The sequence below is a fragment of the Mugil cephalus genome, chromosome 8 (assembly GCF_022458985.1).
Source record: "Mugil cephalus isolate CIBA_MC_2020 chromosome 8, CIBA_Mcephalus_1.1, whole genome shotgun sequence".
NCBI classification, from domain to species: domain Eukaryota; kingdom Metazoa; phylum Chordata; class Actinopteri; order Mugiliformes; family Mugilidae; genus Mugil; species Mugil cephalus.
Window position 1 is genome coordinate 21,903,377 of NC_061777.1, and position 18,693 is coordinate 21,922,069.

General features: G+C 41.4%; 1 long non-coding RNA gene across 1 annotated transcript; it reads left to right on the top strand.

The window, feature by feature from the left end:
• The first annotated feature begins 307 nt into the window (after positions 1–307).
• LOC125012938 lies at positions 308–18,085 on the top strand. The gene is made up of 3 exons (XR_007113338.1): positions 308–346; positions 6,197–6,274; positions 17,948–18,085. It is a non-coding gene; the product is annotated as an uncharacterized LOC125012938 (long non-coding RNA).
• The last annotated feature ends 608 nt before the right edge of the window (positions 18,086–18,693 follow it).

Genomic DNA, 18,693 nt, shown 5'->3' on the forward strand with positions numbered 1-18,693 from the left:
ATCTATCTATCTATCTATCTATCTATCTATCTATCTATCTATCTATCTATCTATCTATCTATCTATCTATCTATCTATCTATCTATCTATCTATCTATCTATCTATATCACTTTTAACCACATTTGGCAAAGTTTCGACTAACAGCTGTCCTGAGCTGCTCAAAAACAATAAGCTTCGACTTTGAAAAAATAATAAACGTGAAATCCACAAACCTCTGCTGCATGCAATAAATTTATACTTTCATAAATCTCCATGAAATCCTCTTTTTGTAATTGCATTCTGAGCAGCTTGTCCTCAAAGGATTGACGGGGGAATGCTAAAGACCAAGCTGTCTGCCTGCAAATGGTGAGCCTCTAAGCCTCTGCATATCTCTTGGTAACCTGATGCTAGATTTTCAGGCCTTAATTGGACTTTTGCGGTGTCAAGTCTGATTATATAAATCATAAGGTGTATTAACCAGCATAAGCTAACACTGTAACATCTGCGCTGCGTAACTCACATAGGTGTGCAGCTTTAACTTTTGATATAAAAATGTATCAAATTTTTATTTTTTGTTTTGATAGTAACTTCTACATTCACAAGGATAAAAAGTTGTGACCACCAACTGAGATCAACCCAAACATATTTGCTTCTTCTGTGTCTGTAAACCTGAGTATTGGGCTTTACTACAATTCTGGGCTACTTGTACCTAACTAAATCCATTTGATGCTACTTTATTGTAGACACGCACAACTTCATGACCCAACTCTTTCTGGAAAGTGTGACGTGTAGAGAATTAAGTTTTTTTTTTCTTTTTTTTTTTTTATCTTGCAGCATGTTCTCTTGTTCTCGCTGTGTTAGGCAACAGGGAATAAGAAGAGAAAAGCAAAAGAGCTCTGTCACTTGTTGTGACTTGCAGCATCCAGTAAAAAGGAAAGAGGCAATTACAGAGCTGGTTTACTGAAGGAAAGACACAAGTACTTTGTGAGGGCCCTCCAGTGGTTTCCACAACTACCAACGAATAATATTTGAATATTACAGCAATATATTTAAAACGGGGAGAAAACAAAGGTGTTTTTTGTGTTTTGAAGTGGGATAGTTAAACAATAATATAACATTTTTGACTATTTTATTGTAATTTCTATTTTTATTTTCTTTGTGGATCAAATTAAACAGACATGGACTTCAGCTTAAGGCCAAGATCAGGAAAAAAAAAAAAAAATGACAATACTGGATGTGCATGTGTGTGCTAGTTCTTCCAAGCATGTTTCCTCTTTTAAATAACCCTGCATGGATGGCCTCCTGAGGATCCACATTTGGTCTCATCTAAGTTTCCAGAGGTTAACCTGATGTCCCATGTGAGCCTGTTGGAGTTCCTCTCTGTGTGTTTTAGACCCCACTTCCCCCTCTGACATCCCAGGAGGTCCAGCCAGGCCTGGCAGCCCCTCAAAGACGCCCTTCTTTTGCCCCGCGCCCCTGGGGACGGCAGCCTCCGACATTTATGCAAAGTCAACAGGCCTTAATTGTAGGATCAGGTTACAAGCTAAATTCTTCTTGAGCCCATTAACAACTGCAGTCAATTCAAAGCCGGACGGAGGGGCGTTCGAGTGTGAGTGACAGCGAGCGGAGGCGATGCAGAAACACGGAGGAAGGAGAAAAGAAAAAGCAAAGGAACATTTCATGTTACATCACGGGTACAATACAGAAACACGCATGCACGCAGGCACATTCACCTTTAGTAGGCGGACCTCCCAGACTACGCTAAATCTCGTCTTCATCAGTCTTTGTGCTGGGGATTTGTTTTACTGAAGGAGAGGATCAGAGCAGTAACTCATACATTGTCAAAGTCACAATCAGGCCATTTTTCCTCCAGCTTCAGCATGTGAGCTTGACAGCCGGATCCACCTGCCCCATGGTTCCACTCAGACAGCTGAGGACACACTAATGTAAAAGAAGTGAGCCAGAACACTGTGGCAAAAACGGGTTAAATGAATCAAAAGCTCAGTGGCTACTACTGACACAAGCGATGCACAACACACACTGGGTTTTGCTTTGTATTTACAGTACATACTGTGTAATATATGGGCGCTGAAGCTACTAAACAGACAGTTGTTGGCAACACTTGAAATGTGTCTGTTCTTAGAAATCCACATTTTCCGAATGAACATTGACAAACAGGTGCATAATTTGCTGGTTTTACAATTGCTCTTTACGATCTTCATGCCCTAAAGACAAATTGTGATTATTTTATACACAGGAAGAGTAGTTGCTTGCCAAATTCCCCACAGCTTTTTGCACTGTGTAACAAGTCCCAGCATGGACAGCCTTTATAGCAGTGCTCAGCACTCAGTCTGCCAGAAACTCACGTAGCATATCGCAGTTTGACAGTGACAGAGTTTGCCTCGATTATAGTCAAACTATGCTACGTCTGTTGAATCAAACTTTAATCAAACTTTCAACTAATTTGCTTCAACCCTTGTCCACTATTTCATAGATAGTAGGGAACGAGACAAAAAAAAAAATTAAACAAAAACAACAATGACATCGAAACGAATGGAGGCACCATCAGGGCTCGTGGCTCTAAGCCTGCTTTATTGAATTCTCTGTTGTCTTTATGAAGGCCAGGCTAAGACGCAACCAACAGGTGTAAGTCTTGAGTGGGACAAGCATCAGGATGTTCCCTTTGACCCCAGGGGGAGATTGGACAGCTGCACAGTCTGGGTGTGGGACTTTGGGGGTGAGGGGGCGGGTGTTGAGAAATGAGTGGATAGACTGAGTTCACAGGGTTACACAGGCTATTTCCAGGTCAAGGCTAAAGACAAGTCAAACACAAATAAGTACATACAGTAGTTGGATAGATAAAATCTGGATCAGTGTCCCTAGAATAGGGTAAACTTGGGTATGGTAGTTTTTATAGTTTGATGCCCGACCAAAACTTAAGACAAAAGAGTGCAGCGCTACTCCAAACTACCATACTTGAAGGAAAGGGCAAAAATCCATAAATTATTAAAACAGCTAACGCATTACTGGAATTACACTTCTGGAAGTAGATGTGAAAAAAATTGAGAAATTGAAAAATGAGACCCTGGCTTCTTTTTCACTGTTAGTAGTTGAGACAGTCAGATTCCCAATTGAGACAATGATTGATCATTCTAGGATATCGAAAGAATAACAGATGCAAAACTAATCCATCTTTTTGACATAGTCCATAAATTCTTCTTCTAACTCTATTGCATTTTTTGGTTGGAAAGCCAATAGTGAGTGATGATGCACATGTTGCTTCTCAACTAAGTACTGCATGGTGTGCAGGTCAAAACTTCTGTTCAGGACAAGTTATCAACCCTAAGGTGACGAATGCGGAACAACTTCACCAGAGGTCACGTTCCTTTACTTAATGTTTCTTTATGTTTCCTCTTTTATTGATTTATCGACCATCCATTCAAAATACATGTTTTTACATTTTCAGCATGGATTGTTGTGTACAGAGAAACACCAACAAAGTAAGGTTTTGTTGCATTTTGTTTTGTAATTATAGCTTTTAGCTTTAGGAGAAGAATTTATGAGAAATGAGAAAATATTAAAGAGTAAATACACAGAATAAAAGATCCTGAAGTACAGATCAAGTGTTTCTTATCTGTTTCTCTCAATGCCGCATTAACTTGGCTGACCTTGTCAATATGCTGTTTCTAGAGCTGTTGAGTCAAATATTCTTAGAAGTCGGAGTAAGCTTTATTGTAGATGTAAAATCAATGCACTAAGCTTGTCTCTGTGCCTTGACTGAGCCAAGTAGGGGGAAGCAAGCAAGGGACACAGTAGGTTCGTGGATGTGTTTATTAAGACTCCCAAAGCAACACCAGAACAAATTGCTGGCATCATGCTCTGTTCGCTTCTCCCCTCTCTCCACTCCCTTGCGCTCTCCTATTCTGCCTCTCTCTTCTTCATGTACCCAAATGCATTCTACTCACCCCTATGCCTCCCTCCTGTCCAGCTGTAGATGAGGAAAACCCCTAACCAGTTGGCCAGCAAGCCCGTCATCCAGTCAGCCAACCAGAGGGCCCTGCCAATCATCATCTGGTTCTTCTCATGCAGCTCTGCATGAGTCTTTCCATTACACAAGTGCCACAGTATACCTGCTGAGGTTAAATCAAAACACATCATTTCCATAAGGGTCATGACACACACCAAGCCGATGGTCGGGCATTTTCTGGCCGTCGCTGAACTTTTGTGGCCCAAGTTTTTCCGACACATCTTGCAACGTTTGCACTAGTCGTTCCCCCTGTTGGCGAAGAAGTTTCATCTTGAATCAGCCTAGGAATGAGGCAGTGAGAGAAATCACTCTGATCAATTATTCCTTAACTTTAACCCTTAATGGAAGTAAAAAACAGTAAACCATAGCACCATTAAAGTTCAAAGAGGCATTCATAAGTCGCTAACTTTTGCCAGTTTTCAAATTTGCAATTAACTTCTGAACAGTTTCTCAATCAGTCCCAGGAATTGGCATTGATGTAGACCACTGATCAATGATTCACTTACCTGTTATGAATACATTAACTTAGCAAGTCAGAGAGCACTTGAAGAAACATTTCACTTATCTAAATGTTGTCTTCTGAATTCAATCTCCATGATGAATGTAGAGCAGCTGATAGCATGATTATGTCACCATACACAGTAACTGTTGAGGAAAGCAAGGGATGAACTGTCATCAAACGAACTGAGTATAATCATCAACAACACTTGTGTTTGCAGCTCACATTTGATATCAGGTAAGATTAAAATGTAATGCATCAACAGGTTCAGCCTTAATAACTTTATAGGTTAAATCAAATTGTGACTGAAATAACGTTGCTAACCACTAGCTGTATGCTTCAAGGGTGTCCAAGCAGAAGTTGCATTTCCTGTTACCCTCCACAATGGTTCCACTTACTTCTTGTAATATCTTGGTAGGAGACACTCGTTTGATAAAGACAGACCAGACTTGGTCCTTGTGTCTTATGGTCAAATCATCCATCCAGTCAGTGTAGAGGTCGGTGAATATATTCCCATTAGTCAGAGTCAACTTTTTAAAATAACACTCATGGTCTTAGTATATTCTCTAAAATATGTGTTTTCCTCAGAAATATGGTAACCCGCATTAAGAGGCTGGAGTGTTTAGGATATTTTGCCTCCAGCTAAGCCCCACCCCCTAAACTATGCCACACTCTCTAAAGTGTAAAGTGGTCTATAGTAGTTTAGTAGTTTAGTTCACTGGAAGAGTTATTACCTTTCATACAGGTGCAGAACATATGGGCATTTGGTAGGATCTTTGTGGTGTGTTCTGGTGCGGCTTTTTGGCTGGCTGGCAGCAGGTCTTTCATGTTGGTTTGGTGTGTCCATACGGTTGGTTGTGCTTAGTTTCTGAAGTGTCTTTAAGTTATGTTTTGACTGTGCTTATACGCATCATTCCGCATTCACCAAGGTAAAACTGAATAATGGAAAATTTTGATATGTAATCAACCAGAACTTATGTGTGTCCCTCACAGGGCGTGTGTCTGTCAGTATTAAAGGCCCAGGCATGACATGGCGAAGCCAACACTGCCATATTCATTTCATTATTTATTTTAGCCAGCCACATCTAAAAAAACAGTAAGGTATTTCTCTACAGAATCAACCTGCAGCAGTTTACACCTGTGCACACATCTGTGTACTTATGTGTTTTCTTAGCCTTTCTTCATCAAAGGGAAGTTTGCTGAATACACAAGCGCCTGTTCTTCCTGTTTTGTAATCATAGATACAATCAGCAGTGCACGATACCACGGTTAAAAATGAATGGCTGGCTTTTCACTATCACTAATTAATGTATCTGCTACCGTGCCAACAAGGTAGTGTGTGATGAAAAGGGGCAGGGAACCACAAGCTTTAGCTCCCTCCAACTCCTTTTTTGAACACGAAGAAAAGGTTGTATTTATTTTTATTATATTTTATTTGTTTTTATTATTATTACTCTTTCTCTCATAGCATGTGAATCCTGTATGTCATTGCTTGAACTCCATGTTCAAAAATACATTTTCATTCATTCATTCATTCAAATCTTACATTTCTAAAAGAGAGGGAGGTTCAGTTTTACATGTAGGCACACATTTAAATGACACAGGAGAGTGGAATTATGCTAAAAAATCATATAATAATTGTTAGTTATTCTTTGGTCTTTTATACCTATTTATTTTTTTTTTTTTCTAGGTGGCTGTGAAGCTAGACAGGAGGTGATGGGCTGAGAGAGAGGGGACCGTGCTCAAGAGTGAGGACCCACTCAGCAAGGTGAGCTATCAGGGTGCCCCCTTTACTTGCTAGTAAAGTATACCAACTACTGTACCAGGTTACAAACCTTGACATTTTTGCCACGTATATGAGCAAGAGTGCACATACAAAAACCAGGGCTAATGAATTAGCATCCATAAAACAAATTATTCATTTCAACTGTCTTTTTCACCACAGACATTTCACTCATCACTGCAGTTAATAACCGTGACAATGACTGAGTTCCATTAAGTTTCTTATTAACCTAAGTCAATTAGCTAACATGCACAATACCAGGTGCCATTGAAGGGTAACCTCAATGGTAGGCGGCCATCATTGTTGTTATCAGTTACACAAATGAACAAAAAGAATTAGCTAGCTAACATTTGAGCTGATTTTTTCCTGTTAGAAGCTCAGCTAACCTTTTTCAAGGTATGCTTTCTGCTGCTTGTTTGTTTGCTGATTTGCTAGTCTTGTGAGTTTGCTGGAATTCACTGCACTTATGAATAATAACGCAGGATACTTTTTACTGTGAACTGTGAAAGCTTATCTTGTCCGCATCAACCTTTGTTTGATCACAATAGAAAATGTTAATAATAAAATGAGATTAAATTTTATTCCGTAGTCAAAAAAAAAAAAAATTCTCAGAGAAACTGCCCATCTAGCACATAAAAGACTCAGCTTATCAGTACTCAGATGAAAAAAAACTCTCGTATCGTCACCATTACCCACTGTATATTTATCTACTCTGTGTATATTTGCACTGGACTAGTCCCTGTGTGTGTTTTGGTGTGAGTTTAGAACATGACACGGTTGTTTGCCTTTAGCATTAAAATGGCACCCATTGTAGTTGCACAGTACCTGTGACTGTTCTCTATGATGCGAACGTGTTAAATAGACTAGCAGCAAGTGTAAACAAGATAATTATTTGTGCAAATATGAAGCGTGTTTTTAACTGACACCAAATAGGAAATTCTGCAGGAGAGAGGATTCACGCCTCAGTTAAATACACATGCAGATACGCATTTAAAGATATAAAATAGGAACACAATGAGATGACTACAACTGGAGAAAAGGGGAGCATGTCAACTAAAGCAGTTGAAACCAAAGTGGATTTTACAAATGCACACAGTACAATGTATGATATACTGTATACTTCATGTGTATAAAACAATCAAAACTGTACGCACAGTAGTTTGTGCAACCTCAGCTGTAAGGAAAAGATGCCCTAAGGAAAGCCTGCATTGATTGAGGTACGTTGCATGCAGTAACTTAACTCGATAGTCTTACCACGTGGTGCATCTGCATGTTTTGTGACGGATGCGTGAAGGAGCACTCATGGAGATGAGTGACAACACGTGTAACCTCATTCCCAGTGATAGAATTGTAACTGCTCCTCAGTGTGGATGTTAATGATTGCAAAGGTCAGGGAATTTAAGGAATACTGATTTTGGCTAACACACATTTAAATAAATTGAGAAGAAAATCCACCGCACTGATAGACAGCTTAATCTTGCTCAATAGTGTGAGTGTGGTAATAATAGGATAGTGTAATGCGTTGCCTCAGACTTGCAAGTTTTCTATTTGTAACAATTGTGATGAGATGATGGATTTGGATCACGTGTTGAATACGGTCTTGGTGTGCCTTCAGGCCTTTAGGCAACTCTCATACCCACATTAGCTCTGTGCGATCACCCACATGTCTACCTTTGTCATGATACATCCCACACACCATATGAGTCAAAGACTTCTGTAGCTGCGCTGTAAAAAAGATAGCACGCAAGAAGAATCAACAACATGAATAATTCTATACAGTCAGATTACATGACACATCAATAGTCACAAATGACTCAAAGATCAACAACTGTAAATGAAAAAAAACAGAGTGAAAGTCCTTAATTCATTCGTCAGTCTTTCCATGTGTCTCTCTGTCTCCTAAGCCCGAGGTGTGCTGCGGCATGCATGGTGTGAGAAATCAAGTCCTGGCAATCTGCCAAGCCCGTCGTCAAACAAAGAATTGATGCTCTGCCCTCTGGGCTTTTCCTGCCCATCTTACGACTAGTATGAAAGCTTGGCAGTCAAGAAAGATTACATGTCTTCTTTAAAACCTTCCTCTGCCTCTGCCAACTGCTACAAAAACACCAGGCTAGGAGCTGAGATAGATGCTGGCGGGGGGATGTTCTCGATAATAAAATGCTTTGTAAGAAACCCAGATTCTTAGTTAAGCATAATTCCCTGTAGGAACACAAACTCCGGTGCCTCTACATGGCAATGTAGATGGAAAGTGTTATTTTATAGGGGTGACAAATTGCAGGTATCTATTGTGGCTTTGAGTGAGGTTTTCAGGGAAGTTTGCCAAGTTTGCTGAGCTGGAGCCAGAGCTTTGACTGACTGCTGCACCTGACCGTGCACAATCCCCGAGATCAGCTGATGTCACCAGCCGCCACGGCAGCCGACCAATAAGGAGGAGCGCATGCTCAGAATGTCCCTCCCACTTTGTAATGTCATCCAATGATGAGTGCGGAAAATATGTCCGACCATTCGTTTTCTTCCCTCCCGTAAGCCTCTTTAATGAGATGATGAATGATGCGGTATCTCCCGGCAGGACGGCCACACACACAACATGTGATTTATACTTTCATAGGATCTGCACTGCAGCCAGAAATGTAGATCGTTTTTCTCTTATATGTTACTGCTGTTTATCTACAGTTTTCCTTTCTATCTGTATCCATCACAAGTGATGTGTAGTGTTACAGGGAGTTCCTATGTTATATTTGTTTAAACTGTACCATGGATAATGTGCAGCTGATAATACTTGAAACTGATCACTGAGACAAATTTATATTATACTGATATTTATATGGTTTGGATGTTTCTCTCGAGCAGATATAAGATCCCATATGTGTATGTATATATATATGTGTGTGTGTGCACACATAGGACCAGTTAAACCTTAAAGAAACTGTCTGGACAGAGATGAAATCTTATTCTTCCTATTGCAATGTAGTTTCAGCAGACTCCTTTGCTTGTTCCGCCCGTTAAGCCTCAGTTTAACTTAGTTAATGGTTGTGCACTTCACACTCACTAATCTTGCATGGATTATTTGTCAGTAATCACAAAGAACTCCATTTAGATTTCAGTTAAGGTATCAAACCACACCTCATACCTTATGAGGTTTACGTGTCAAAGCCAATTTAAGGTGTACCAGACGGCTTGTGAAAACATTTGTATAATGTCTTTTGTGGCCTCAGAGGAGCTTTGTCAAGTCAAGTGACAGCACACAGAGTATTGTGAGACTGGGCTTTCTTAGCATTATATATATTTTTTTGGCTCCATGGATTGATCTGTCGGTTCGTTACTTTAGTCCAGACTGAAATTAGTTAACATAAACATAAATCCTGCTGACTTTACTGATATAGATTTTTTTTATTATTAATATTGTATGCCATCATCAACTGAGATTTGTTTGATGATTAAGCACTTCCTTGCTTTGTGGTGGCAAATGATAGCACACTAACTCACTAAACCTAGGAGGTGTACAGGGTAAACACTGAGATCAACTTATTAATACTGCCAGTGTAGGTATGTTGACATTAGCATTTAGCTCTAAGTGCCGATGTGCCCTATATAACCTTGCAGATCTGCTAGCTGTTCTCTTTTTTTGGCCTCAATCTATCTCTTGACACGCTCCCAACTCAATGAAAGTTCACTATTAAAACTGCAGTTTTCCTTTAAATGTAAAACCCGCTAAGAAATTATTTCCAAAAAAATTTCCAAAAGTGGAACATTCAAACTTACAATAGTTATACCATGAAAATATCTAAATGAAATGCATTTCTGGGAGTGTCTCTGATTGCACGTGGGCAGTCCAAACAAGCTCCTGTCTACCTGTGTATAGTGTTGTCTTATTTGGGGCCAAACCACAGGGCTCCCAGAGTCTGCCGGTTGCAACTCGCTGCTGTAAACAGAGTATGATCTTTGATTTATGTTCTCCTCTGCCACTATTACACTCACACACTTGCATGCACACTTGTGCATGTGAAATCATACCCACGCTGTAGCGCTTTCTTGAAAACATGCACGCACTCATCTTGTCCTTGAGCGATGTCTTGAGCCCAGCTGTGTGTAATGAATAAACCAGAGAGCTTCAGTCTGGAGACTTGCATGCTAATTGCCTATAGGACTCTTCTCCGTGCAACACTCCTGACTAGACCACCCATGGTGAGGAAAGGGTGCATCCGTCTCCGTTCCAATAAAGCGTGTCATTATCTCCTCGCCTGTGATGTGCCACTACACCACTAAAAGATAAATGTTGTAATAACATTTAAGATGTCTCCAAGGAAACATGATTGATGTTGCTAGCTTGTTGCGTAGACACTCAAGATTTCTGAAAGGGTGACAGCGCATTGTTGAGAGTTTGTCTCTTTGTTTCAGAGCTAAATTCAGGATATATTTAGACAAGACCTCTTTGCTCCTAAGCCTAGCCCCATCGGTTATGCAGGCACAGGGAGTATTTGGGGGGTAACGCATGATTGGAAGTATGTGGTGCTTGATGCTGGAAAAGCTGCTGTCGAGTCTGAGCAGACTACCCTCCTCCTCTGACCAAATCCTCTTTGGCCACGGGCTCTCCCTTGTGCCAAGACCTGCTGAGAAGGGTCTGAGCTAAACCAACAACTGGGCTGCTTGATGAAAGGGATGAGCAGCAGGGGAGCACGCCATGAACTCTGGGTCATCTCACAATCCTGACGACTCTATCCCCAGTTTCTCTTTCACTGGCACACAGTATACCACCAAAGTATAAGCTTCACTGCAGGGAGCTGATGTTCTTTTAACATCACCGTGGTGGACTGAGCGAGAGCTGTTGTGACCTGGGGTCTGCTGTATTGGCTGCACTCACGCTCACTGTTGCACATAGCGAAGCCAGCTGAATGGTGATGAAAAACAACATAGTTATGACACAGAATAGGTGCGTGAGAGAACCAGAAAATCCATCAAATTATATGATTAAAAAAGGCAAGTGTGCATGTGTGTGTGTACTGTGTGCATGTAAGTGGCTCTGTGCGTGTGTACTCTGATGAACCCAGAGCTTAAAGCTGTTTCAGGAACTAGATGAGCCCTCCTACCCTTTATGTGGAAAGCTTGCTCATCTCGTTTTTCACGTGTGTCAAAAGGCAGGAGAAGTCAGCTCAAGTGACCCAGAACTTGACTGTCAACTGTGACAGTCTGGGTTGGGCGATGTGAGGCTTTTTGTCTTGCAGATACAGTATGACATAAATGCGTTTGTTTTCTATGCAGACAGTTGAATGCGTGTGGGAAATGGGGGGGGCTTCTTAGCAAGACAAAGGAAGACACAACCGGGCACGTCAAACTGAGATGAAACGCCGCGGCTCATCGTCACCGCATTGCAACACTTAAAATAGTGGGAATGGAGAGGAGGCATTTGAAAACGTAAAGTGACCACCCAAGGTTGAGAATATAGCTACAGGGAACGACGCAGATTTCGAGCAAGAGCAGTCTTGGCTGACATGTCCTTGCAGCAGGCTGGAAGACTTCCTGAAGATAAGAAAAAGTATTCTTGCAGTCCACCGTAAAAGAAATAAATCATCTAAAAACAGTTTTTTAGCTGCACATTAATTTTCAAGGCTCACATTCGCTGTTACGATTCCAAAGAAAGCAGCAGAAACAAACACAGCCTTGTAGCAGGACATGCTATTTGTTTTCCTTCAAGCACTCCACATTTTGCGCTGCTCCACAGGATCTGAGGCATGACAGAATATACATATGATTTTATTTCTCTGATCACAGGCTTCACCCCCTCCTCCCCCATCTGTTTTTTTTTTCTTTTTTCTTTTTTTTTGCATATGGAGCTCATCAAAGACGGACGACTTGTTAATGCTGGGATTGCTCAGCTGGAAAGTTGTTTTCAAGTGCTAGGCCATTGAAGAAACACAATGTAATAAAACACCAGCCCGAGCCACTTTGAGCTTCAGAGCTTTTCCCGTCGACAAAGAAATCAATCCTTAAAAAGCTTTTGCTTGTGGAGCGGAGCACCGTAAAGCTTCTTAGAGCAGGTCTGCATCACTGTTGCTCAGATAAGGATCAGGAGGAATGATTGTACTGTGAGCTTTTCAGCATTAGCATGTATGCGACCGGCCGGCCCTTGAGTCAAACTGAGCACGTAGACTGAAGTGTAATAGTTTGCCCCCAAACATGTTTTAACACTCGAAACTCCTAGGGTCTGCACCATGGTGGTCCTTATTTAGCCTCTGGAGGCCACTGTGCTTGTGTGTAATGGCCAACTGAGACACATTGTCCTTGAACAAAAGTGTTCAAGTCCCCTTCCCTCTGCAGCTGCCTTAATAAAGCCTTTCTAGCAGATTTGCAAGCCATGAAACATTAACAGAGTGTTTGGCATGAGAATATGGCTATTGTAGGAATGCTGGTGTTGTGGAAAGTGCAGTGGAGAGTGAAACACTACGCAAGTGTGCAGCTGCGCCCGGTGCCAGCACCTCTGTAAGCTCTATGGCTGCTGTGCATTTCAGTGGAACTTCTAGTTTGAGTAGCTTTGTACATTGCGGATGACTGACAAGGGGATTAGGGTGAGCGTGACCTTCTCTAAAAACAGAACTCACAACCCCACATCAGGCTTTGTGCTGTGCATGCACAGTGTGTGACACATACACAAACTGCACAGGTTTAATTACCCTTGTGAGCACTTTTTAATTCATGGGAAAGGTGTGTTACGGATCCACAAAGAACTTCTCAGCATTAGTGAAAAGCAGCTTAGTTAATGATCATGTTACCTTTTGCCGCTCGCAGTCAGACTGAGTCAGTGTGGGAGCTCAGGATCACACAGCACGAAGCAGACGTTTCAGGCAGACTTTTCGGCTACTGTAACTGTTCTCCTCTGGCTCATGCTGCTTGCCACTGACTGCATCATGCAGAGACGTCACATAAAATCCTTGGGAAAAAAGCCAGTCAAAGCCAGTCATCTGCTTTGGGGGAATTCAAGTCAACGGTGCAAGCGCACCATGCATGAATGAAGGTGCACAGTTCCAACCATGTGGTGGCAGAAGCAGGTGCAAACAGACTAACAGTAAATGTGCTTATTGATTTTATTCTAATCTTACTGTACTAGCATTTGTTCTACTGTTCTTAGTGGAACTTTAATAGAATAACCTTTGCGAAGACATTATATTTAAAACCCTTTTAAATTCTTAATTTTTAATTTTCTTAATAACTGTCCAATGATTACACCATTCACCATTTATGAGGATTTTGATATAAGTATAGGGACACAGTCAGTCTCATGCACCACCCCCACTGTCACAGTTTGGGATCTTCTCTCTAAAATCGTTTTAGTATTCTGGACTTTTAAGTTAAAGAGTAGGTTCACAATTTTTCAAATAATAGTTTTATCTGATCAGTGAAGGTTGTGTGTAGGTTTTCCTCACTGGAATATTTTGTTCCTGTGCATATTGGCTGTTTGGGGATCCCTAGTAATATAATAACACTATACTGTATTATGTGATCTTTTTAGTACTACACTGTATCAGTTTGATCTGGTCTGCCCATTTTTCTTGCAAAACGTAATAATGTTAAAATGGAAAGAAATAACACTGGTCCAAAGCTCAACAGGTTTGGAAAGACCCAAGGTTTCCCCAGTTGCCATTAGCTGGAACTTATTGTCAGCCCTAATTGACTTTTTTTGGTTTGTTTTTAATTGATCCTGCATATTGGCAGACTGAGAATGTCTTGATGGCTGTTGTATAAATTCTGAATCACAAATGCTACGATGGACTTGGTGGATGGAGATTGTCCGAGATTTCCAAACATCTGCAGAAGCAATGCCTCTTCAGCCTCATCTGTACTTTGTGTGCCAGTATTACTTAGTAAGATGTGCATGCAAACATGCCAAACTAAGATGAACTTGGTACAGTATCAAACACCGATCAGGCACAAGATTAAATCCACTGACACCATTAGTGTTAAGTAAATAACATTGACCATCTTGTGACAATTCAGTGTTATGCTGGGAAACTTTAGGACCTGGTATTCATTCATATGGATGTGACTTAGGCCACCCACCCACCTAGACCAAACCAGACACCCCCACTCCACAGCAATGACACTTCTTGGTGGCAGCAGCCATCCCCAGCAGGATGCAGCCTGACAAAGGCACACACACAAAAATGGTTTAGAAACAAATAAAACATGAAAAGCAGCACAAGGTGTTGACCTGACCTCCAAGCTCACTAGATCCAAACTGATCAAGTATCTATGGGATGATGCACAGAGGCCCCTCCCCTCAACCCACAGGACACCCTCAGTGGCCCATGTCCATTCTCTGATGAGTCACTTCTGTTTTGGAGGCAAAAAGGAGACCTACACAATATTAGGAAGGTGGTCACAATGTTATGCCTTATCTGTGTATTTAAATACAAAATATTAGCACCATCAACAATCTGTTTTCAACGAATGCTTCCATCTTGTCAGTCCAAAGTATTTTCAGGCCATATCCGTTTTACAATGTCTATTCTTTCATTCTGATATGGCAGCAATTACGGTAATTGGGGGGCATCGAGGAATTATATTTCATGAGTGATTTCACTGGCACGAAGCTGAGCTTGGATTTCTAAACTGCACGCTCACACTGCTGCACAAACAATTACATGTTATGAATTGCCACAAAGACTTACTCAAACACTGTACACCCACGCATACATGCTCACACACACACACACTGAATATGGATACATGCGTAAACTTTCACATTGAGTCTGTTTTGTATAGGCTGTGCATTTCTACCATTTTATCTGAATATGCACACATCACTTTGGGTTAATGTGTCATGAGTAGTGTTTAATTGAGTAGTGTTCAGTTTATGAGCTTTGAAATGTTTCTCAGGAAAACTCCTGGTTGGACTTGTGTTTTGACAGTTTAAGCATGTTACTGTAAGTCTGCTGCATGCTGGGTTTCCCTTGAGATCCCCTGTAGGTTTATTTAAACATATTATGTGTACAAAATACACATCATTATGATACAATCTCTCTTAAGGGAAATGGCATTCACTCATCACTCTAATGCAGCAGCTCAGATCCTCTGACACTGGTAGCACTTCTTCTGCTGTCCTGGACAGTGAAGACTGCACAGTTTTGCCTGAGGCTGCCAAATGGTTTCTTTGTTTTGTTCTCTCTCTCTCTCCCTCTCTCTGTGTCTCTCTGTCTTGTACTGTTCATTTGAATATTTGGGCGCTGACTCATGACGCCTGCACTCATTCATGCTCATTCACAACATCTTGATAGTGTGTATATATCACCTGGTTGAATGACTGACAGCTCCAAGCAGCAAGGCTGTAATTAATCAGAACAAAGCCGTGCAATGCCTCTGACAGCTGTGATAGATTGGGGAAGTTGCTCAAGCTGACTGGGTTTGTCAGGTCAAAGCTATGACTGTCATTTTGTACGGATGAAAAGAGCAAGTGACAGCGCACTGTACCTGCCTGATTGATAATATGGCTGGTAATTGTCGTCTGATCTGGAATGTGTCGGCCTGAAGCACAATGGACATTTACGCACAGTCTTGTCTCAGGACTGTTCAGTTCAGTTGTAAAGTGAGGAAAGCCGTCTCTGTCAATACAGTGCAATACTGCTGCTCTTCTCTGCGTTTCCATTATGTGGCTGTTAATGAATCTCAGAAGTGAGTTATGCAATTGCATAGTGAGCTTGGCAGTGTGCACCAGACTCATTTGTCAAACTACTTTTGATAGTCCAAAGATTATATTACAGTGTACAAGAATAACAAATTAAGATATCAACACACAAGCTATGTAGACTTGATAAGAAAATATCATCTTCCCGCCCTGCGTTCTCTTTCTTCCCCTCGTCAGTGTTCCCTCTCCGAAGTCCAAGGAGAACTATTAGTCCCACACATTTTCACACATTTTGTTTCCTGTGAAACTTTATTTAGGCTTCTACTGATTTACGACTGTTTTTGTGATTTAGTCTCGGGAGGGGTTGTGTGCTGAGAAGGAACAAGGAGGAATGGGTGGGATGGGTTCCAGTGAGGCACTCATGTGGTTCTCTGCCAAAGTTAACAAAGTGGTGATCTATCACACCATCTGCTGTCTCTGATCTGTGACTCATGGTTTTTGGACAGCGGCCAACAGCTTACCTGCTTGTCTGATTGACTGACAATGACCAAAGTCTCAAGAATTTGTCTACTTAACCAAATAAATGATGCACAAAAAGCCATTTAGCAACATTTCTGCAGCATGCTGATGAATTAGTTAGAGCGAAAACACACAATAGATTCAATAATCACACATAAAATGGCATTAAATGCACCAAAAGTAATAATAAAACAAGTTGCTTAACAACTTAGCAGTACCAACACTGGCTTTCTGTTGACAGCTTTGAGTTCACATGGTAAGTGTCACCTACCTGGAAACACTGTTTTCACACTAGTGGTACATTAGTGTAATTGGTCGAGTAGTTTTCTCTGTACTGCACTGCACTGCACTGCACTGCACGATGAGGAGCACAAAACACTATCATGAGTGAATCTCCAACATCAGCATATTCTTGACAGCGTCTCACATAGAGTGAATCGGATCACACTTCTTCCAACTGGATCCTCCCCCAATACCTTCTTCCTCTTTAGCTACTTTTAAGTGTCACCAAACAACCAGGAAAGGCATGTCGAACCAACAAACACGTTTGTTCAAACATGAGAATGAATTTCTTCCTAAAAGTAGCTAAACATGTCTGGCCAGGTTTAGTGGTAACCCATAAAAACAGATTTACTTACTCAGAATGATAGTGTAACACTGACAGATGTTAAAGGGTAATAGCACGCAACTTAAGATTTGAGAATGACTAACGTAAAACAACACATCTTGAGATACAACAGACGGGGTTGCTTGTGAATGTTGGTTTTAGATACAAACAAGCAGATTAAGTATTAAATACATTTGGCTAAAGTTGAAAGTAAGGTTAATGCTTTTTGGCTCATAAATTGCAAGTTGGTGTAAAATATGATTAGCAGCACTGTTGGGTGTCCAGGAAAAATGGTAAAGGACAACAGTGGCCTATGGGTTAGAGAGGCAGGGAGGCTTGCTACTACGGCTGCTGGCTTGAATTCCTGGACTGAGAGGAAAATTCTGAAAAACATCCGCTATACCTCTAGTTGGACTAGCTGGACTAGCGGTGGATTAGCTGCCCAAAGACCACAACACGCACAGAGAGGTTCAGAAGTTTGGAGGAACAAACCCTGGAAATGAAGGCATGTGTTCATTCAAGGGGAAAAAAAAAAAAATTTAATGACTGATGATGAGGCAAGCATAAAAGTGGATATTGGTTATGGTTATTCTGAATGTGTTTGACTGGTAGGTAACATTAGTTTGTCCTGTTTGTAATGTTTGACGTCCAATTCTAATGTGTTAGCCAGCAAGAAGGCCACAGCTTCAGGTCAGCTTACTTTTGTCCTTGCCAAGATGTGTGATGTTTGCTACAGTACAAGTACCAGTAGTACTGGTAGTATCGCTGTCTGGGGGTGGTCCTCACTCTGGAAAACTGTCTTGTCCTTGTTGACTTTGAAGCAATAGCAGGAGTTTGCTAACTCAGTGCTTAGCTAACACAGTTACCATGACACCATGATCTGACTGTACTTTGTTCTTTTTTTTTTCCTGTGCAGGCTGTCATAGTTGGTTGCTTTGGTGCTCCAAACCATATTTCCTATCAAGAAAGAAGAAGGAGGCAGAAGGCCAACGCTAAGGCCAAGGATGACACCACATATGCTGCCTCCATGTCTGCTTTGTTCTGCCCTCTCTACCTCCAATCCTTCACACCATTGGCTGTCAATGACTGGGTCAGTGGATGACCTCGCTGTTAAGCCAAAAGCTTTATAAATGGACACGCTAGCTGAAGAGTCTCAGTCAGGATGGAAATGCACGCTTCAGAGATAAACTCAGCTGAAATTCAGAGCATGATCAAGGGCGGCGGTGGAGATAATTAATGATTTCTCTTTTTCCGCGCTGAAAAAAAAAAACCCTGCCTCCTGTCGCTACAGCTGACCAACATTAGTAATAAATTCCTCATGGTTTGACAACATGTGGGGTGGACTTTCTTGCCCGGCTAAAGCTCAGCTCTGCATAGCCCCTCATTGTCCCATAGGTTTTACATTACAGTTGGGATTGAGTAAGTCCCAGAGAGATCAGGATCCCACGTTAACTCTCTCCCCCCCCCCTCCCCCCTTTCTCGCACTCACACAAACGGACACACATGGTTTTCCCCCTTTTTCTGGATTTGCTCCCACACACAGCTCAACGTTAGGAAAGCTCATCTACAAATCCAGCCTGTTAAGAGAAGAAATACAAGCTGCTATTGAATTAGCACCGCATTTGTGTTTGTGTCACGATGGCGTGTCGGAGCATGTTTTTG